Source organism: Bos javanicus, chromosome 12 (genome assembly GCF_032452875.1).
Source record: "Bos javanicus breed banteng chromosome 12, ARS-OSU_banteng_1.0, whole genome shotgun sequence".
Classification (NCBI taxonomy): domain Eukaryota; kingdom Metazoa; phylum Chordata; class Mammalia; order Artiodactyla; family Bovidae; genus Bos; species Bos javanicus.
The window spans coordinates 2,412,253-2,430,902 of NC_083879.1; the positions used below are offsets into that span (position 1 = coordinate 2,412,253).

The window sequence follows — 18,650 nt, forward strand, 5'->3', positions numbered from 1 at the left end:
ATTCTGTCCTTGGGTTTCTGTGAGGTATGAAATTGTCCAAAAGTAAATTCAGACAATCTTTTTGTCTGCATGCATGTGTGCTAAGTTGCTTCAGTTGTGTCTGACTCTTTGCGACCCCATGGTCTATAGACTGCCAGGCTCCTCTGTCCATGGGGTGGTCCAGGCACGAATACTGGAGTGGGTTGTCATTTCCTCTTCCAGGGGATCTTCCTCACCCAGGGGTTGAATCCATATCTCTTATGCCTCCTGTATTGGCAGGCAGGTTCTTTACCACTAGAGCCACCAGGAAAGGTTTTGTCTATTCCTTGTATATAATTGCTGTTAAACTAGTCTTTTTTTTTTTGGTAGCCTTTGGGAAAGCTGTATTGCATTGATCAGTGAGTTAAAAATAATTTTGCTGTTTTTGTTTGTTTTTGTTAAGGATAGTTTTGTTATTCTCTTTCATATGGTAGAGATCTTTTAATTTACTCAGGTGGTCTTTTACTTATATTAGGTCTGAAATTATCTTAGAGCATTTCAACATTTTTCAAATGAAGTATGTGAGAACCTCCAGATAGTAACTAGGACCAGAAACTAGGGTTTCTGATTTTCTAAACCTTTTTATTGTAAAGTAAAACACAGTTATAGAAAATACTAATAAATATGTAGCTTAATGATTTATAAGAATATCATGATATCAATAAACAGAACCTTGGCAGCCATCTTAGAAACTCCATCATAAACCCTGTCAAACTTTGCTTTTTTATCCTTAAATCACTACCTTGAATTTTATGGGAATTATTTCCTTGATTTTCTTTAATTTTATCACTGAAAATTGTATTACCAGATACCATTTGTTGTTGCTTATGTTTTGATATTTGGAATATCTTAAAGATATTTTAAAATATTTTAAATATTCAAGTTCCTCTCCTTCCCTTTATTTTATCTGAGGCAGTCTGGATTTTACTGATTGCATCCTTGTGATGACATTAATGTTTCTCTTTCTCTTTCTTTTTTATTTCCTGCAAAATGGCAGCTAGTTCAGAGGCTAGATCAGACTCAGGTTTGATCCCTTTGGTAGGACCATAGGAGTATGTTCTGTATCAGAGGTTACTTTATATATACTTTATAGTTCTGTAATTTTGATTTCTGTAATTTTGATTTCATTTATTAGTTGGAATATATTTATAAAGAGGCATTTTCTCTCAAATACTGATTACCGTGTGATATAGGAAATTTAGGATAAATCCTTGATTCTTTTTGCCAGTTTTCAAGATACTGAATTGGTTCCCTATCATCCTATAAAAAAGGTGATCCTTTATTTTTGGTATTATTAATGAAGCTCAAATTTTCCCATCTTCAACCAGTGGGATCTTGTCCAGCTGGCCTCTAGTCATTTTGAGGTGACCCTGCTGTTCTACATAGTTTCATTTCTATCTGGTGGGATAAGATGACCTGCACTCCCCTCTTTTCCCACACTAGACCTGGAATCGGTCATTTCTTTTGGTGGGAAATAATACTTCAAGAACAGTCTGGTTGTCAATGATACTTATTGCTAGTGGGTTAATTACGGTTTGTAGGCCTTTTCAGTGGAGAGATAGCAAAGGAAAAAAATAAATGTGTATGTGTTTAAAAGTTTTTTCTTTTACATTTACTGTCCACATCTCCAACTGTTTTTGTTGTTATACTATATTTACATGGAGTATATAGCCATTACATTTTATATTCTTTTAGCCTCTACTATTAGATTGGTACAAAAGGAACAGTGGTTTTGGACCCTGAATTTTAAATCATTATAACTAGGCTCAAACACATCTCTATTAATCAAAATAGGAACCATTACAATCAACACATTTTTTGCCAAAAAGGAATAAGTGTTTAGTTCTAGCAAAAAAAAATCCATGTTGTGGAATTCAGTGACCTCCTGGAAACCATTTTCTGCTTCTGCTGCTTGTGGAAGCGTTTTCCCTGCAAACAGTTGTTGCGATGCTTGAAGAGGTAGCCGACGGGCGAGAGGTCAGGTGAGTACAGTGGATGAGGCAGAACCTCGTAATCCGAGCGCTGGTTGGTTGTGTCACATGCGGGCGCACGTTGTCGTGGAAGAGAACTGGGCCCTCTCTGGTGACCAGTGTTGGCTGCAGGTGTTGCAGTTTTCAGTGCGTCTCTTTGATTTGCTGAGCATAATTCTCAGATGTGATGGTTGCGCTGGAATTCAGAAAGCTGTAGTGGGTCAGACTGGCAGCGGACCACCAAACAGTGACCGTGACCTTTTTGGTTCAAATTTGGCTTTGGGAAGTGCTTTGGAGCTTCTTTTCAGTCCAGCCACTGAGCTGGTTGTCTCCGGTTGTCGTATAAAATCCACCTTTTGTTGCATGTCACAATCTCATTGAGAAATGTTTTGTTGTTGCATAGAATAAGAGAACATGACACTTCAGAACAACAGTTTTTTTTTTTTTTGATATTTGCTCAGCTCTTGAGAAATCCACTTATCAAGCTTTTTCACCTTTCAATTGGCTTCAAAGGCTGAATGACCATTGGTCAGCATTGAGTTCTGTGGCAACTTCTTGTGTGACTGTAGAGGGTCAACTTCAGTGATTTCTCTCAGTTGGTTGTTGTCAATTCCAGTGGCTGACTACTCTGCCCCTCATCGTCAAGGCTATCATCTCCTTCACAAAACTTCTTGAACCACCGCCCACAATGTACATTCATTAGTAATATCTAGGCCAGATGTGTTGTTGATTATTGTGAATTGTCTCTGCTGTTTTATGACCCATTTTGAAATTGAATAAGAAAATTGCTGAATTCGCTTTTCCCGACCCAGGGATCGAACCCGGGTTTCCCGCATTGTAGACAGACACTTTACCGTCTGAGCTACCAGGGAAGTCATATAATTTCCATAGTCTAAAATAAATACATGAAGAAGAACTAAAGAGCCTTTTGATGAAAGTGAAAGAGGAGAGTGAAAAAGTTGGCTTAAAGCTCAACATTCAGAAAACTAAGATCATGGCATCCAGTCCCATCATTTTATGGCAAAGAGATGGGGAAACAGTGGAAACAGTGGCTGACTTTATTTTTCTGGGCTCCAAAATCACTGCAGACGGTGATTGCAGCCATTAAATTAAAAGACGCTTACTCCTTGGAAGGAAAGTTATGACCAACCTAGACAGCATATTAAAAAGCAGAGACATTACTTGGCCAACAAAGCTCCATCTACTCAAAGCTATGGTTTTTCCAGTAGTCATGTATGGATGTGAGAGTTTCTGATCACCGAAGAATTGATGCTTTTGAACTGTGGTGTTGGAGAAGACTCTCGAGAGTCCCTTGGACTGCAAGGAAATCCGACCAGTCCATCCTAAAGGAAATCAGTCCTGAATATTCATTGGAAGGACTGATACTGAAGCTGAAACTCCAATTCTTTGGCCACCTGATGCGAAGAACTGACTCATTTGAAAAGACCCTGGAGCTGGGAAAGATTAAAGGTGGGAGGAGAAGGGGACAACAGAGATGAGATGGTTGGATGCATCACCAAGTTGATGGACATGAGTTTGAGCAATCTCTGGCAGTTGGTGATGGTCAGGGAAGCCTGGCATGATGCAGTCCATGGAATTACAAAGAGTTGGACACAACTGAGTGACTGAACTGAATTGAAAATAAATATAAACCATATAGCAAATAATAAGTCATTAGCAAAAAAACATAGTGAGAAATGTGCATTAAAATGATGTATACCTACATTTATTTAAGAATGTATTCTAATATCAAATGACAAAGTTCAACAATGCAAAACCACACTTAGTTTTGCATCCACCTAATAATTCTGCTTTCTGTGTTTGTCTCATTTATTTTTAACATGTATATATTCATCTCTCTTAGTTCATTTTGAAATGGTGAGTTGCAGTTTGCCACGTTTCCGGTTGTGTTTTGTTGTCAGTAGGGTTGCTCAGCCCCGTGTTGGTCTCCCTCTCAGCACTCTCTCCACAGCGGGGATCCTGGAGGGAGCCCTGACCGCAGTGCTGGGACAGTGTCCTCACGGGGACACCGGCGACTCCAGGATCTGCAGATCTTCCTACCTCTGACCTGCACCCAGAGCTGGGGTGGGCCACACCCCTCCTGGTTCCAGCTGCTGTTCTCACGCTGTTTAAGAATAGCTCTGGGCTGTTTCTGATATGTTTTCACATCTTCAGATGTCTTGTTGCTTTCTCTGCTTCTTTACATCAGACCATGATGCTGTGAAGATTTTGTGACTGTTAAGTGGTTTCTCTCCAAATGATTGGATTTTGAGGATCATGGAGATACCTTATTGCTCAGTATTGTTAGGTTTTGCTGTTTAGTTGTTTTGTTTGTTTTTCTGTGGGGATCCAAAAACTATACTGTTGCTGTCACCTACCCAGATCCTCTAGTCTTCTGATTTTTGAGTCTCGTGTTCTTTTCCTTATTTTTGGTCAGTTTATGTCATTGGTTAAAAACTGTTTCTGAATTGTTAGTATTCTTCCTCTTGCTTGCCCCACCCAGTCTTGACTTTCAGGGGAGAAAATGGTATATTAATGCATAACATTTTCCTATGTAATGTCAACTGATAGCACAAGGTTTTGCTGCTTGTTTCATTCATAAACTGTCATCAAACCTTTTAATGGTTCATGACCTACAAGTATAATTAAATAAAGCACTAACTTTAGTCTTAATTTCTATATTATATTTGTGCAGTGCTATCATGTAATATAATTTAAATAAGTTATGCAGAATGCATTGTGATTTATATCCCATTGATCATTGGGAAATTCAGACTGCCCTTCAATACTCTACCCCACCCTGGAAAAACAGGTCTCATCTGCTTGTGTGTGTCTATAAATTAGTGAGTGTGTTAAATCTATCTCAGCATGAAATCACTTCAAGTGCTGAAAGACTATCTTAAAGAATTTAAATTGATTGCAGATGTTGGTGCAATTAAGCAGGCCTGATGAGCTCGGAATCATGTTTCTCAGATTTGAATATGAATATATTTAAAAAATTATAGAGATGTACTCCATGTAAATGGAGTTCATAGGTATCTGAGAGTTTCTGTCACCTTGTGCTTTAAGATGGTTCAGCACCGTAAAAAGTGATGTGTGACCCCTTACGCGTATACCTGTATTACTTAAATGAAAATGTGTTACTCATCTTCAGGATGTGGTTCTGTATATCTCTAACCAACTAGAATTGACTTTGAATGAATATTTTTCCTCGTTATTTCATTTGCCTACTAATTAGTCTACTTTTGTGCCTATAATTCATTTGAAAATTAGTCTATAGGTAGAGCCCAGTGGCTTGTGGGATCTTAGTTGCTGAACCAAACCAAGGATTGAACTTGAACCCTTAAGTCCTAACCACTCAACTGCCAGGGAATTCCCTCTCCTTTAATTGCTTTGGCTTTAAACTGCTGAGATGTAAAAGAAAATTTTCTATTTATTATTTTAAAATATAACATACTGACTTGCAAATTAGAAAGTGAATTCTGAATGACTGTCTTAACAAGATTAGAGTGTACAGTGTGCTCATTTTCAATTTATTTCAGATTGATTTGTACACATTAAGTAATTAAACTCATCAGTTTTTGCAACACATTGTAAAATGTTATGGACATTAGGACTTTATTATGTATACTGTAGTAAAATAAATTACAAAAATGGTGAGTAATTATATTTAGAAACTATTTTTAAATACTAAGAAAATTACTGAAATAGTATAGTAACACTAGTGATTTGAAATAGGAACAAAGAATACCTTATACTTTTTCTGGATGGTGTGGATTAAAGCTCTGTTCTATAATATTTTATAAAAGCTTATTTTACTCATCACACAGAATGTACTTTGTCTTCAGAGGTTGAGAATTACTTTGTTATTTCTAGCTTTGTGATTCCAGAACATTCATTATACCTCTTAAAGACTTAGTTTACTGAACAATAAAATTTAGGAGTGTTTGTATGAGAATGATGGGATGAGACATAGGGCAATGATTAAAGTCTCATGTTATCTTTATTTTAAGTCTCTTGCTAAGTCATCTTACTGAAGTTTACGGTAAAGTATAAAATGGGACTGGGTGAATGCTGTAGATGAAGCATTCTTAAATCTGATTATACTGGAATAAAAAATTGAATACAAATTATTAAAACTGGTCATTGTTAAAAATACATAGTCTTTTTTTTTTACATAGAAGATAAAATTATATATTCATCTGCTAGTACTGAATCTAGAGCCAAGCCCTTTGCTTTGAGTAGGAGTTTCTCCTACTTTTTTCTACATAAAGCATGAAGCATCATCCATGATCACCACTTGTGTATTTTAATTCAACCAAGAATTTATACTTGTAAAAACAGTCTAAGGTCAGCTTTACAAGATTTGTATGATTTTTATAGTGAGCTCTTTTCAGTTATCTTGATCATCCTAATTTAAAATTAATTTTTTTCAAAAGCAGGTCATCCTAATCTTGATTTTTCTAAGCATTAATTTGTCACAGAAGCAACCATTTTCATTTTCATATATTATTACATTAACAAGAACAAAATTATCGTACTTCATAAACAGTCTGGGGTTTATTTTAAAAAATCAGCTCTTGGTGTTTACAGATTTCGATTCCTAGGAGTATGGCCTACAGCATACTTTGGGCTTTGATCACTCTGTGTTACACAGTTTGGTGGAAAGCCCGATACTGGATGTCTGTCTCTAGCATGTTAAAGAAGTCACACACTGGTGAACTTTATTTTTTTCTTTCCTTTCTCCAATGGGGTCAGAAAAACAGGAAGATACTGGCTCCTGCATCTAAGAAGCCCTGAGGTATGCTGGCTTCAGAGAGGCCTGGATCTGGATTCTCAAGTGACATAAGGACTGTGTCTTTTGTATCTCTTAGTACTATTTTGCCATGTCTTGTCTTTATTCATGTAGGTTCTTTCCATGCTGTATCTAGATGGTTTATAGAAGCTTCTGGCTTAAGTTTCTGTATTTTAGGTTAGCAGACTCAAAATTTTTGATCACTTACCCTATCAATTAAAAGAAAAACAACTGATCATATGTGTGTGCAGTGCTGTGTACTATGCTCAGTCTCTCAGTTGTGTCCGACTCTTTGTGACCTTGTGGACTGTAGCCTTTCAGGCTCCTCTGTCCATGGGACTCTGTAGGCAAGAGTACTGGAAAGAAGAAAGTGTTAGTTGCTCAATCGTGTCTAACTGTTTGTGACCCCCTGGACTGTAGCCTGCCTCTCTGTCCATGGGATTTCCTAGGCATGGATACTGGCTGCTGCTGCTGCTGCTGCTGCTGCTGCTAAGTCACTTCAGTTGTGTCCGACTGTGTGCGACGCCATAGGTGGAAGCCCACCAGGCTCCTCCATCCCTGGGATTCTCTAGGAAAGAGTACTGGAGTGGGAGTGGGTTGCCATTTGTGCCTGACCCTGTGCGACCCTATGGACAGCAGCCCACCAGGCTCCTCTGTCCATGGGATTCTCTAGGCAAGAATACTGGAGTGGGTTGACATTCCCTTCTCCAGGGAATCTTCCCAACCCGGGGACTGAACCCATGACTCTTGCATCTCTGTATACCACTGAGCCACATGGGAAGCTCTTATGCTAATAAGCCAATAAATGTTTATTATAAACATATCCATTATATTAATACTTCATATATAAATTAATATATTAATGTTTTATCTGTAATATATAAATGAATTGAGGATATTAAAATATAAATCAAAGTACTAATAATTAATTAGACAATATTTTTGTCTTATTCACAAATTCTTTTTTTTGTAGTTTTTCATCACACTTTAGGTATGTTAGATTCATGACAAACAGATAAATATCTCTTTTTCCCCTACTCATATATTTTTATACAACGTACAAATTACTGATGACTTGTTATTTTCAGTTCTAACTGTTGCTTCCTGACCTGCATACAAGTTTCTCAAGAGGCAGGTCAGGTGGTCTGGTATTCCCATCTCTTTCAGAATTTTCCACAGTTGATTGTGATCCACACCATCAAAGGCTTTGGCATAGTCAATAAAGCAGAAATAGATGCTTTTCTGGAACTCGCTTGCTTTTTCCATAATCCAGCGGATGTTGGAAATTTGATCTCTGGTTCCTCTGCCTTGTCTAAAACCAGCTTGAACATCAGGAAATTCACGGTTCACATATTGCTGAAGCCTGGCTTGGAGAATTTTGAGCATTACTTTACTAGCGTGTGAGATGAGTGCAATTGTGCGGTAGTTTGAGCATTCTTTGGCATTGCCTTTCTTTGGGATTGGAATGAAAACTGACGTTTTACAGTCCCGTGGCCACTGCTGAGTTTTCCAAACTTGCTGGCTTTTTGAGTGCAGCACTTTCACAGCATCATCTTTCAGGATTTGGAATAGCTCAACTGGAATTCCTTTACCTCCACTAGCTTTGTTCATAGTGATGCTTTCTAAGGCCCACTTGACTTCACATTCCAGGATGTCTGGCTCTAGGTCAGTGATCACACCATCATGATTATCTGGATCGTGAAGATCTTTTTTGTATAGTTCTTCTGTGTATTCTTGCCATCTCTTCTTAATATCTTCTGCTTATGTAGGTCCATACCATTCCTGTCCTTTATCGAGCCCATCTTTGCATGAAATGTTCCTTTGGTATCTCTGATTTTCTTGAAGAGATCCCTAGTCTTTCCCAGTCTGTTGTTTTCCTCTATTTCTTTGCATTGATCGCTGAAGAAGGCTTTCTTATCTCTTCTTGCTGTTCTTTGGAACTCTGCATTCAGATGTTTATGTCTTTCCTTTTCTCCTTTGCTTTTCGCTTCTCTTCTTTTCACAGCTATTTGTAAGGCCTTCCCAGAAAGGCATTTTGCTTTTTTGCATTTCTTTTCCATGGGGATGGTCTTGATCCCTGTCTCCTGTACAATGTCATGAACCTCATTCCATAGTTCATCAGGCACTCTAATCAGATCTAGGCCCTTAAATCTATTTCTCACTTCCACTGTATAATCATAATGGATTTGATTTAGGTCATACATGAATGGTCTAGTGGTTTTCCCTACTTTCTTCAATTTCAGTCTGAATTTGGCAATAAGGAGTTCATGGTCTGAGCCACAGTCAGCTCCTGGTCTTGTTTTTGCTGACTGTATAGAGCTTGTCCATCTTCGGCTGCAAAGAATATAATAAGTCTGATTTCGGTGTTGACCATCTGGTGATGTCCATGTATAGAGTCTTCTCTTGTGTTGTTGGAAGAGGGTGTTTGTTATGACCAGTGCATTTGCTTGGCAAAACTCTATTAGTCTTTGCCCTGCTTCATTCTGTATTCCGAGGCCAAATTTGAGAAATTTGTATGCAGGTCAGGAAGCAACAGTTAGAACTGGACATGGAACAACAGACTGGTTCCAAATAGGAAAAGGAGTACGTCAAGGCTGCATATTGTCACCCTGCTTATTTAACTTACATGCAGAATACATCATGAGAAACGCTGGACTGGAAGAAACACAAGCTGGAATCAAGATTGCTGGGAGAAATATCAATAACCTCAGAGATGCAGCTGACAACACCCTTATGGCAGAAAGTGAAGAGGAACTAAAAAGCCTCTTGATGAAAGTGAAAGTGGAGAGTGAAAAAGTTGGCTTAAAGCTCAACATTCAGAAAACGAAGATCATGGCATCTGGTCCCATCACTTCATGGGAAATAGATGGGGAAGCAGTGGAAACAGTGTCAGACTTTATTTTTCTGGGCTCCAAAATCACTGCAGATGGTGACTGCAGCCATGAAATTAAAAGACGCTTACTCCTTGGAAGGAAAGTTATGACCAACCTAGGTAGCATATTCAAAAGCAGAGACATTACTTTGCCAACAAAGGTTCATCTAGTCAAGGCTATGGTTTTTCCAGTAGTCATGTATGGATGTGAGAGTTGGACTGTGAAGAAGGCTGAGCGCCGAAGAATTGACGCTTTTGAACTGTGGTGTTGGAGAAGACTCTTGAGAGTCCCTTGGACTGCAAGGAGATCCAACCAATCCATTCTGAAGGAGATCAGCCCTGGGATTTCTTTGGAAGGAATGATGCTGAAGCTGAAACTCCAGTACTTTGGCCATCTCATGTGAAGAGTTGACTCATTGGTAAAGACTCTGATGCTGGGAGGGATTGGGGGCAAGAGGAGAAGGGGACGACAGAGGATGAGATGGCTGGATGGCATCACCGACTCGATGGATGTGAGTCTGAGTGAACTCTGGGAGTTGGTGATGGACAGGGAGGCCTGGCGTGCTGCGATTCATGGGGTTGCAAAGAGTCGGACACGACTGAGCGACTGATCTGATCTGATCTGTTATTTTTAAGAACTATACAGTTTTAATGGGCTTGATACCTTTTTAAAAGTAAATTTTTAACTATTTTTTATTAGTTTTCTTCTAAAAATTGTACTCTAACCCTCAATTTTAAATCCCCTTTTAACTTTAATTACCCATTATTTTTATCTTCTTAGGACAGAATCTGTCATACCCATTCAGGAATGTTCTGGGAGCACACACAAGCGTGCTGTAACCTTTGTTAATGGGGGAGAATTTTGTTCCTTGAAGTTGCTGTTGACTTCCATCTTGTCCACATCAACCCTTTCTGGTTCCTCTGTCTTTGTACCAGTAATTAGCTCCCATCCTCCACTTCAGTTCAGTTCAGTTCAGTTCAATCGCTCAGTCATGTCCGACTCTTTGCAACGTCATGAATCGCAGTATGCCAGGCCTCCCTGTCCATCACCATCTCCCGGAGTTCACTCAGACTCACGTACATCGAGTTGGTGATGCCATCCAGCCATCTCATGCTCTGTCATCCCCTTTTCCTCCTGCCCCCAATCCCTCCCAGCATCAGAGTTTTTTCCAATGAATCAACTCTTCGCATGAGGTGGCCAAAGTACTGGAGTTTCAGCTTTAGCATCATTCCTTCCAAAGAACACCCAGGGCTGATCTCCTTCAGAATGGACTGGTTGGATCTCCTTGCAGTCCAAGGGACTCTCAAGAGTCTTCTCCAACACCACAGTTCAAAAGCATCAGTTCTTCAGCACTCAGCTTTCTTCACAGTCCAACTCTCACATCCATACATGACCACTGGAAAAACCATAGCCTGGACTAGACGGACCTTTGTTGACAAGGTAATGTCTCTGGTTTTCAATATGCTATTTAGGTTGGTCATAACTTTTCTTCCAAGGAGTAAGCGTCTTTTAATTTCATGGCTGCAGTCACCGTCTGCAGTGATTTTGGAGCCCCCAAAAATAAAGTCTGACACTGTTTCCACTGTTTCACCATCTATTTCCCATGAAGTGATGGGACCGGATGCCATGATCTTCGTTTTCTGAATGTTGAGCTTTAAGCCAACTTTTTCACTCTGCACTTTCACTTTCATCAAGAGGCTTTTTAGTTCCTCTTCACTTTCTGCCAAAAGGGTGTTGTCAGCTGCATCTCTGAGGTTATTGATATTTCTCCCGGCAGTCTTGATTCCAGCTTGTGTTTCTTCCAGCCCAGCGTTCTCATGATGTACTCTGCATATAAGTTAAATAAGCAGGGTGACAATATGCAACCTTGATGTACTCCTTTTCGTATTTGGAACCAGTCTGTTGTTCCATGTCCAGTTCTAACTGCTGCCTCCTGACCTGCATACAGGTTTCTCAAGAGGCAGATCAGGTGGTCTGGTGTTCCCATCTCTTTCAGAATTTTCCACAGTTGATTGTGATCCACACAGTCAAAGGTTTGGCATAGTCAGTAAAGCAGAAGTAGATGTTTTTCTGGAACTCTCTTGCTTTTTCGATGATCCAGTGGATGTTGGCAATTGGTCTCTGGTTCCTCTGCCTTTCCTAAGACCAGCTTGAACATCAGGAAGTTCACGGTTCACATATTGCTGAAGCCTGGCTTGGAGAATTTTCAGCATGACTTTACTAACGTGTGAGATGAGTGCAATTGTGCAGTAGTTTGAGCATTCTTTGGCATTGCCTTTCTTTGGGATTGGAATGAAAACTGACGTTTTACAGTCCTGTGGCCACTGCTCAGTTTTCCAAATTTGCTGGCATATTGAGTACAGCACTTTCACAGCATCCTCTTTTAGGATTTGAAATAGCTCCACTTAGCCACATTTATTAAAGGTGTAATTTGTGCTGTTTTGATCTCAGCACTGCCACTCTCCTTGCTAATTTAGTTAGGTGTTAAACTTCCCAGGTGGCTTGGTGGTAGTCTTTCTGCTGGTGCAGGCGATGCAGGAGAAGTGAATTTGATCCCTGGATTGAGAAGATCTCCTTGAGGAGGAAATGGCCATCCACTCCAGTATTCTTGCCTCGGAAGTCCCATGGCAGAGGAGCCTGGCAGGCTTTAGTCTGTGGGGCCCCAGAGCATGGGGCACGACTGAGCACAAGCATGAATGAGCTTTCTCTTTGCTCATTGGTTAGTGCTTGAGCGTCCTGAGGAGGTACGTGTACCCGGGCCTTTTTGTATAGTACCTGGAGGAAAAAGAAAGACACGCGTCAAGGTCATGTGTCATCTGGACAACATAGATTCCTTTGTGACAGTATTATCTTTGTGAACTTATGACTGTCTACATGTGACAGATTTTGAAGCCTGACAAACTTGGATGTTCAACATTCTAAGATGTATGTATGTATTTTGTGGGCAGGTATACAATCTAATCTAATGTATTAAAATCCAAATATTATTTTAACATTACACAATCAGAAATACTATTATTGAGGAGAAAATTCTTGTATTGCCTTCTCTCTTTGTCGGCTGGTGTATATAAAATGTCACATGACAGGAAGTTGCTTACTTGGTTTGTTGGATGAGTCACTGTGAAGATATTGGGGTGTGTGCTATAGCATCATGTGCTTTCCCTGTCTTCACTGTCATCATACTTCATGTATGAATTACCTTAATTGAGTTAATGAGAAGTTAATGAGTTAATTCCTTGAGTTAATTGAGAAGCTCCATGTGGACAGGGAATTCCTAATGCAGCAGAAATGAGATCGTTGGTGCCCCTTTTCCGGGGGAGTCTCCGTGGAACTCTGAAGAACTTTGGGTCTCTGGATATGTGTGCAAGTAGCCCCACAGACTGCCTCCTCATGTAGCATATACTCCCTACTGTTAGAGTACCCCTGAATTCCTGAGGCCATACTTTATACTGTAATTAAAATAAATTCATTTTATCTTGAGGTTACACTTGGTCTTGGTGCACATGTGTAAATTCTTGGGTCATTTTAATAGGAGCCTTATTATCTGTTATATTTTGATTTTTACTAATTCATCATCTGAAGTCAATTGTAATTTAAGGGATGAGGGCATTGTAACAGTTGGCAAAATGCACCTCCCTTGAGGTTCACTTGTTAAGTCCTTCTAGAGGAGGATGTGACAGGAGCTGTTGTCCTCATTTACTCTTTCACTAAGTATTTTTATTTTTATAGCTTGTGATCTTTATACATTTCCCCCTGTCATTTAAAATAAATTTCCTTAAGACACGAAGGCTGTTTAAATGATCAAAATGATTAGAAATTCTGAGATCAACTTACTTTGTAATCAAGTAACATTCTAGTGTCATTCATTTATTCAGATACTCAAATTTTAAATTATTAAAATCAAAGATACATCTTAAAAAGATAAGAGTATTACTTAATGAGGTGGTCTTCAACCAATGTGGAATAATTTCTTAACTATTCTATTGCTTTTGTCTGTTATTCCTTACTGAGAAAGGAATATGATTTTTCAATACTTTTCACATTAAAAGTTCTGTAGAGGTATGTTTTTTTATGAGATATGATCAGAATTCAAATATCATCTTAATATGAAAATTAAAAATAAATAAATGGCTGTAAGTAATTATTTAGTTTTGTATAAAGCTTTAATGTGACTAATGGGGAATGCACTGAATAAAGGTACTAAAACTATCAATTTTAACATTTTTTTTCTTATTTCAAAAATACTTCCATTGTTACAGAAAGTTTAGAAAATATGACATCATAAAGAAGGAAAGAAAATCTATCAACCCAAGATACAGTCTAAAAAAGAATAAAAGAATCTAAAGAGGAATTATTATAACAATAAAACTAAGGTTTCAATAGTAGAAATATTAAATGTGACATTTCCTTCTGTGTCAGCAATTTGGCAGAAGTCCAACGGCTAAGGATAGCAAATGGGCTAAAGATTCAGTTCAGTTCAGTCGCTCAGTCGTGTCCGACTCTTTGCCACCCCATGAACGGCAGCAAGCCAGGCCTCCCTGCCCATCACCAACTCCTGGAGTCCACCCAAACTCATGTCCATTGAGTCCTTCTGGACTGTAATGCTGAAGCTGAAACTCCAATACTTTGGCCACCTGATGCAAAGATCTAACTCATTGGAAAAGATCCTTATGCTGGGAAAGATTGAAGGCTGGAGGAGAAGGGGACGAAAGAGGATGAGATGGTTGGATGGCATCACCGACTCAATAGAGATGAGTTTGAGTAAACTCCAGGAGTTGGTGATGGGTAGGGAGGCCTGGTGTGCTGCCGTTCATGGGGTCACAAAGAGTCGCACAGGACTGAGCGACTGAACTGAACTGAATCCTTAGCCCACTTGCTATCCTTAGCCTTTGGGCTTCTGCCTAAGAAGATACCGGAACAGTGTGGCCTTGAAAAGAGACTGAAGTGGGTTGTGAATGACCTAACATTAGCTCAATATTTTAAGCTAACAATAGCTTACAAATATTAAAAAATAGAAAATTGAAAGAGAGGCTTTCTCTGGAGGTACAGGTGTCAGCTATGGCATTATCTCTAGCACCTTTTGAGGGAATGGGAACCAGATGAGTAGACACTCGAGAGACCCACTCAGGAGCTGACTGTATTCTTTTCAGTTTAAGGACATAGGAACTGGAAACTGACTCTTGTCTGTGAATGATATTTCTGAGGCAAGCGGCTATGTGAGCTGCTTTGGTGTCAAAGCAAGGAGACAGGATTAGACCTGGTGTTGGAACAACTTGGGCTTTTATCAGAACAGTGACTAGATATGGCCTCTTAGAAGGGAGTTGACTTTGAGTTGTCTTGGAAGGAATTTTGTCCAAGGGGCCCACCTGCACATGCAGTGACCCCACAGAGAAGGCCTGTATGGGCTGGACTGCCAGATCTCAGCGAGGGAGGCTCTGAGTCACCCACATTTGCAGCATCTGCCTGCCAGCCAGGACAGAGGACGGTGTGGCAGTGACACCTGATTATAGTAGTTTCCATGCCTTAGCTTTCTTTCCTCCCTATTCTCTTTAGCCCCAAAGGTGTTGGAGGAAATCGGATGAGTAGGGATGATGGAATTGAAGGACAAGGTGGGAAAACAGTGAAGCTTCTCAGCCATGTTCAACATTATAGATTTCCTAATCTCAGTGAGGCCACGCTGAGGAATGGGAGGAACTTTAAGTTAGTGAAGCTTGAGGTTTTAATATTAGGCCTATCTGTTCAGTAAGGAAAACGCAGCCTTGCTAGGCTGGGTATGTTATATGATGTATAGAGTATTACTCAGGGGTGATATGACTAAAAATAATCTTGGAGTGAGAGTGTTCTTAAGGAAGTTTAAATCCAGAAAATGTAAAGGAAAAGGTAGGTACATTAAAAAAAAAACTTTTATTTGGCTGCTTTGGGTCTCAGTTGCAGCTCTTGAGATCTTCGTTGTATCACGCGGGATCTTTGGTTCTGATGCACAAACTCTCTAGTTGTGGTGTGTGGGCTCAGGAGATACCACGCGCAGGCTTACTTGTTTTGTGGCATGTGGGATCTTAGTTCCCCTGCTGCTGCTGCTGCTAAGTCGCTTCAGTCGTGTCCGACTCTGTGTGACCCCATGGATGGCAGCCCACCAGGCTCCCCTGTCCCTGGGATCCTCCAGGCAAGAACACTGGAGTGGGTTGCCATTTCCTTCTCTATTAGTTCCCCTACCAGGGATCAAACTCAAGCCTACTGCATTTCAAGGTGGATTCTTAACCATTGGGCCACCAGGGAAGTCTGTACATTTGTTAATGTAACAACTTAAGGTTTCTGTATGGGCAGTGAGAGGGAGAGGGAGGGAGTAAACCAAATTAGAAGAAATAAAAAAATGGAAGAAATAGTTGCTGCATGTTACTAATGTGTAAAGAACACCTACAAATCATTAGGAAAAAGATGAATAACCCAATAGGAAATTCTTTACTTAATATGAGTAAGCAATTTACCTAAGAAAAATACAAATGGCAAACAGCCACTTGAAAAGATGTTCAATCTCAATATGTAAATTAAAATAGATATAGAGAGCATTTTTCATCTGTCACAATAGAAAGCTCAAAGAGTGCCGACAGTGCGTGTTTGGTGAGAGTGTAGGAATATGAAGTAGTGCAGCCTTTTTGGAGTCCAATTGGCAGTATTTTTCAAAAAAAAAAACTTGCATAGCTTGCTTATCTAACAATCCCACTACTTTAAATCTATTTTTATCACAATACCTTGAAGATAAAAGATGTAAGAGATTGTTCATTGTAGTACTGGTAAAATAGCAAAGGAATTTAAAATAACTAAAGTATCCATCAGTGGAGAAATGGTTAAGTAATTTACAGCACATTCATGCTGTGATCAGTAATACAGCTATTAAAATGAATGAATTTATGATTTGGAAAGTTAGCTGATACAGAAAATGATAGAGAAGCATGTGTATAGCACAAACCAAATTTTGTTTAAAGAAAGTTGTTTTGTGAAGACATACATGTATATGTGAATGAGTTGGTGCCTGTGTGTATTTATCGATTTTAAGGAAAACTATTGATATACTCTAACCAAACTACTTAAAAGCACTTGCAGATGTCTGTCATTTGGGGCTAGAATTGGAGAAATTGAGGCAAGAATTTCAATTTTTGTCTCATCCTTAAATAAAAGGAGTCCTGGGATTATGTATGATCTACTTTTTGATGTTTTTGTGTATTTCTCAAGATGTAAAGAGTGTTTTTTTTTTTTTTTGACAAAGAGCAAAGAGGATGATGTGGAGTGAAGAGCAGAATGGTCACTGACCAGATTACATCAGACTTTTGCGTGCGGCTAGGTGCCTGCTTCTTTATTTCAGGCTGCAGTAAGCCGGTCTTGCTTCTACCACATGCAAGAAACTTTGGGAAGCTAATGTAAGACAAGGTCTCAAGTATGTCAGGGAGCTCACAGTTTGGTAGAGACAACATGTGTCAGCAGATGAAATCAGTACAATGGGATCCGTGGGCCCTAAGTGGATAGTAAGGTGCTGGATTGTTGCCTGCAGCTGTGTTGAGAATGCCTCATGTTCTTTTTTGGGGGGGGCTCATGGGGAGACCCTGGACTCTCCCCAGTCACCTGGCTGGTGCCCTAAGCAGGTCAGTGGGCCGCTCCTACTGCAGCTTCCTTTATCCAAGTTTTCAGTATTGGTACCAGAAACTGTCTTTTTAGAATAATATTTTCTTAGCAGAATCAAAATCTGATGTTGTTGCTAATATAAAATACCATTTTTGTCTTGTTTACCAAGTGATTTTGCCATAGTGCAGATGGCCTGATAACACGGACCACATTTCAATTAGGAAAATAAAAACAAATCAGCAGAGTTAATAGTATGCTGTTTGCAAAGCTTTTAAATACAACTTGGAATAGCACACAAATTCATTTTACATTTTTGTAGTAAATTGGCACTCATTTAATAATCACTTTTATTTACTAGAACTTAAGTTTTGGAAACATCTGGATAAATCTATGGCTAATTTAAATGTTTAGTTTGTGATCATTGCCAAATAGTGTTTATTAAGCATTTACCTATGCGTGACAATGCTGGATGATGTAAAAACCATAATAAATGAAAAATATAGGAAACCTTGGAGACTTGACTCATAAGAGTTGTATTAGCACATTAAAAATGTATGAAAAGAATTATTTATATTTGAAGTATTTCTTGTGATTTTTTTTCTGTTTGCCTTAGAATTTATTTAGTATTACTGTAATCAGTATGAAATAATTAGGGCGCTAGATCTGATAACATCTAAATTACTTTTCATTTTTGAAAATTCTTTGTTTCCTCCCTTTACCAGGAAATGCTTCTCATGTATTATTCCCTGCTTTCAAAAACTTGATGTTTTTATCTTAATATATTTTCAAAAAGTAATGTATATCATTTTATCAATAACCTCAGATATGCAGATGATACCACCCTTATGGCAGAAAGTGAAGAGGAACTCAAAAGCCTCTTGATGAAAGTGAAAGTGGAGAGTGAAAAAGTTGGCTTAAAGCTCAACATTCAGAAAACGAAGATCATGGCATCTTCATGGGAAATAGATGGGGAAACAGTGGAAACAGTGTCAGACTTTATTTTTCTGGGCTCCAAAATCACTACAGATGGTGACTGCAGCCATGAAATTAAAAGACGCTTACTCCTTGGAAGGAAAGTTATGACCAACCTAGACAGCATATTCAAAAGCAGAGACATTACTTTGCCAACAAAGGTCCGTCTAGTCAAGGCTATGGTTTTTCCTGTGGTCATGTATGGATGTGAGAGTTGGACTGTGAAGAAGGCTGAGCGCCGAAGAATTGATGCTTTTGAACTGTGGTGTTGGAGAAGACTCTTGAGAGTCCCTTGGACTGCAAGGAGATCCAACCAATCCATTCTGAAGGAGATCAGCCCTGGGATTTCTTTGGAAGGAATGATGCTGAAGCTGAAACTCCAGTACTTTGGCCACCTCATGCGAA

At 39.2% G+C, this 18,650-nt stretch overlaps 1 protein-coding gene across 6 annotated transcripts in view; it reads left to right on the forward strand.

Annotated features, from left to right (window-relative positions):
* DIAPH3 (diaphanous related formin 3) overlaps nucleotides 1–18,650 on the forward strand; it is a 562,435-nt gene that overhangs the window by 83,939 nt on the left and 459,846 nt on the right. The gene's annotated exons all lie outside the window — the stretch shown is intronic.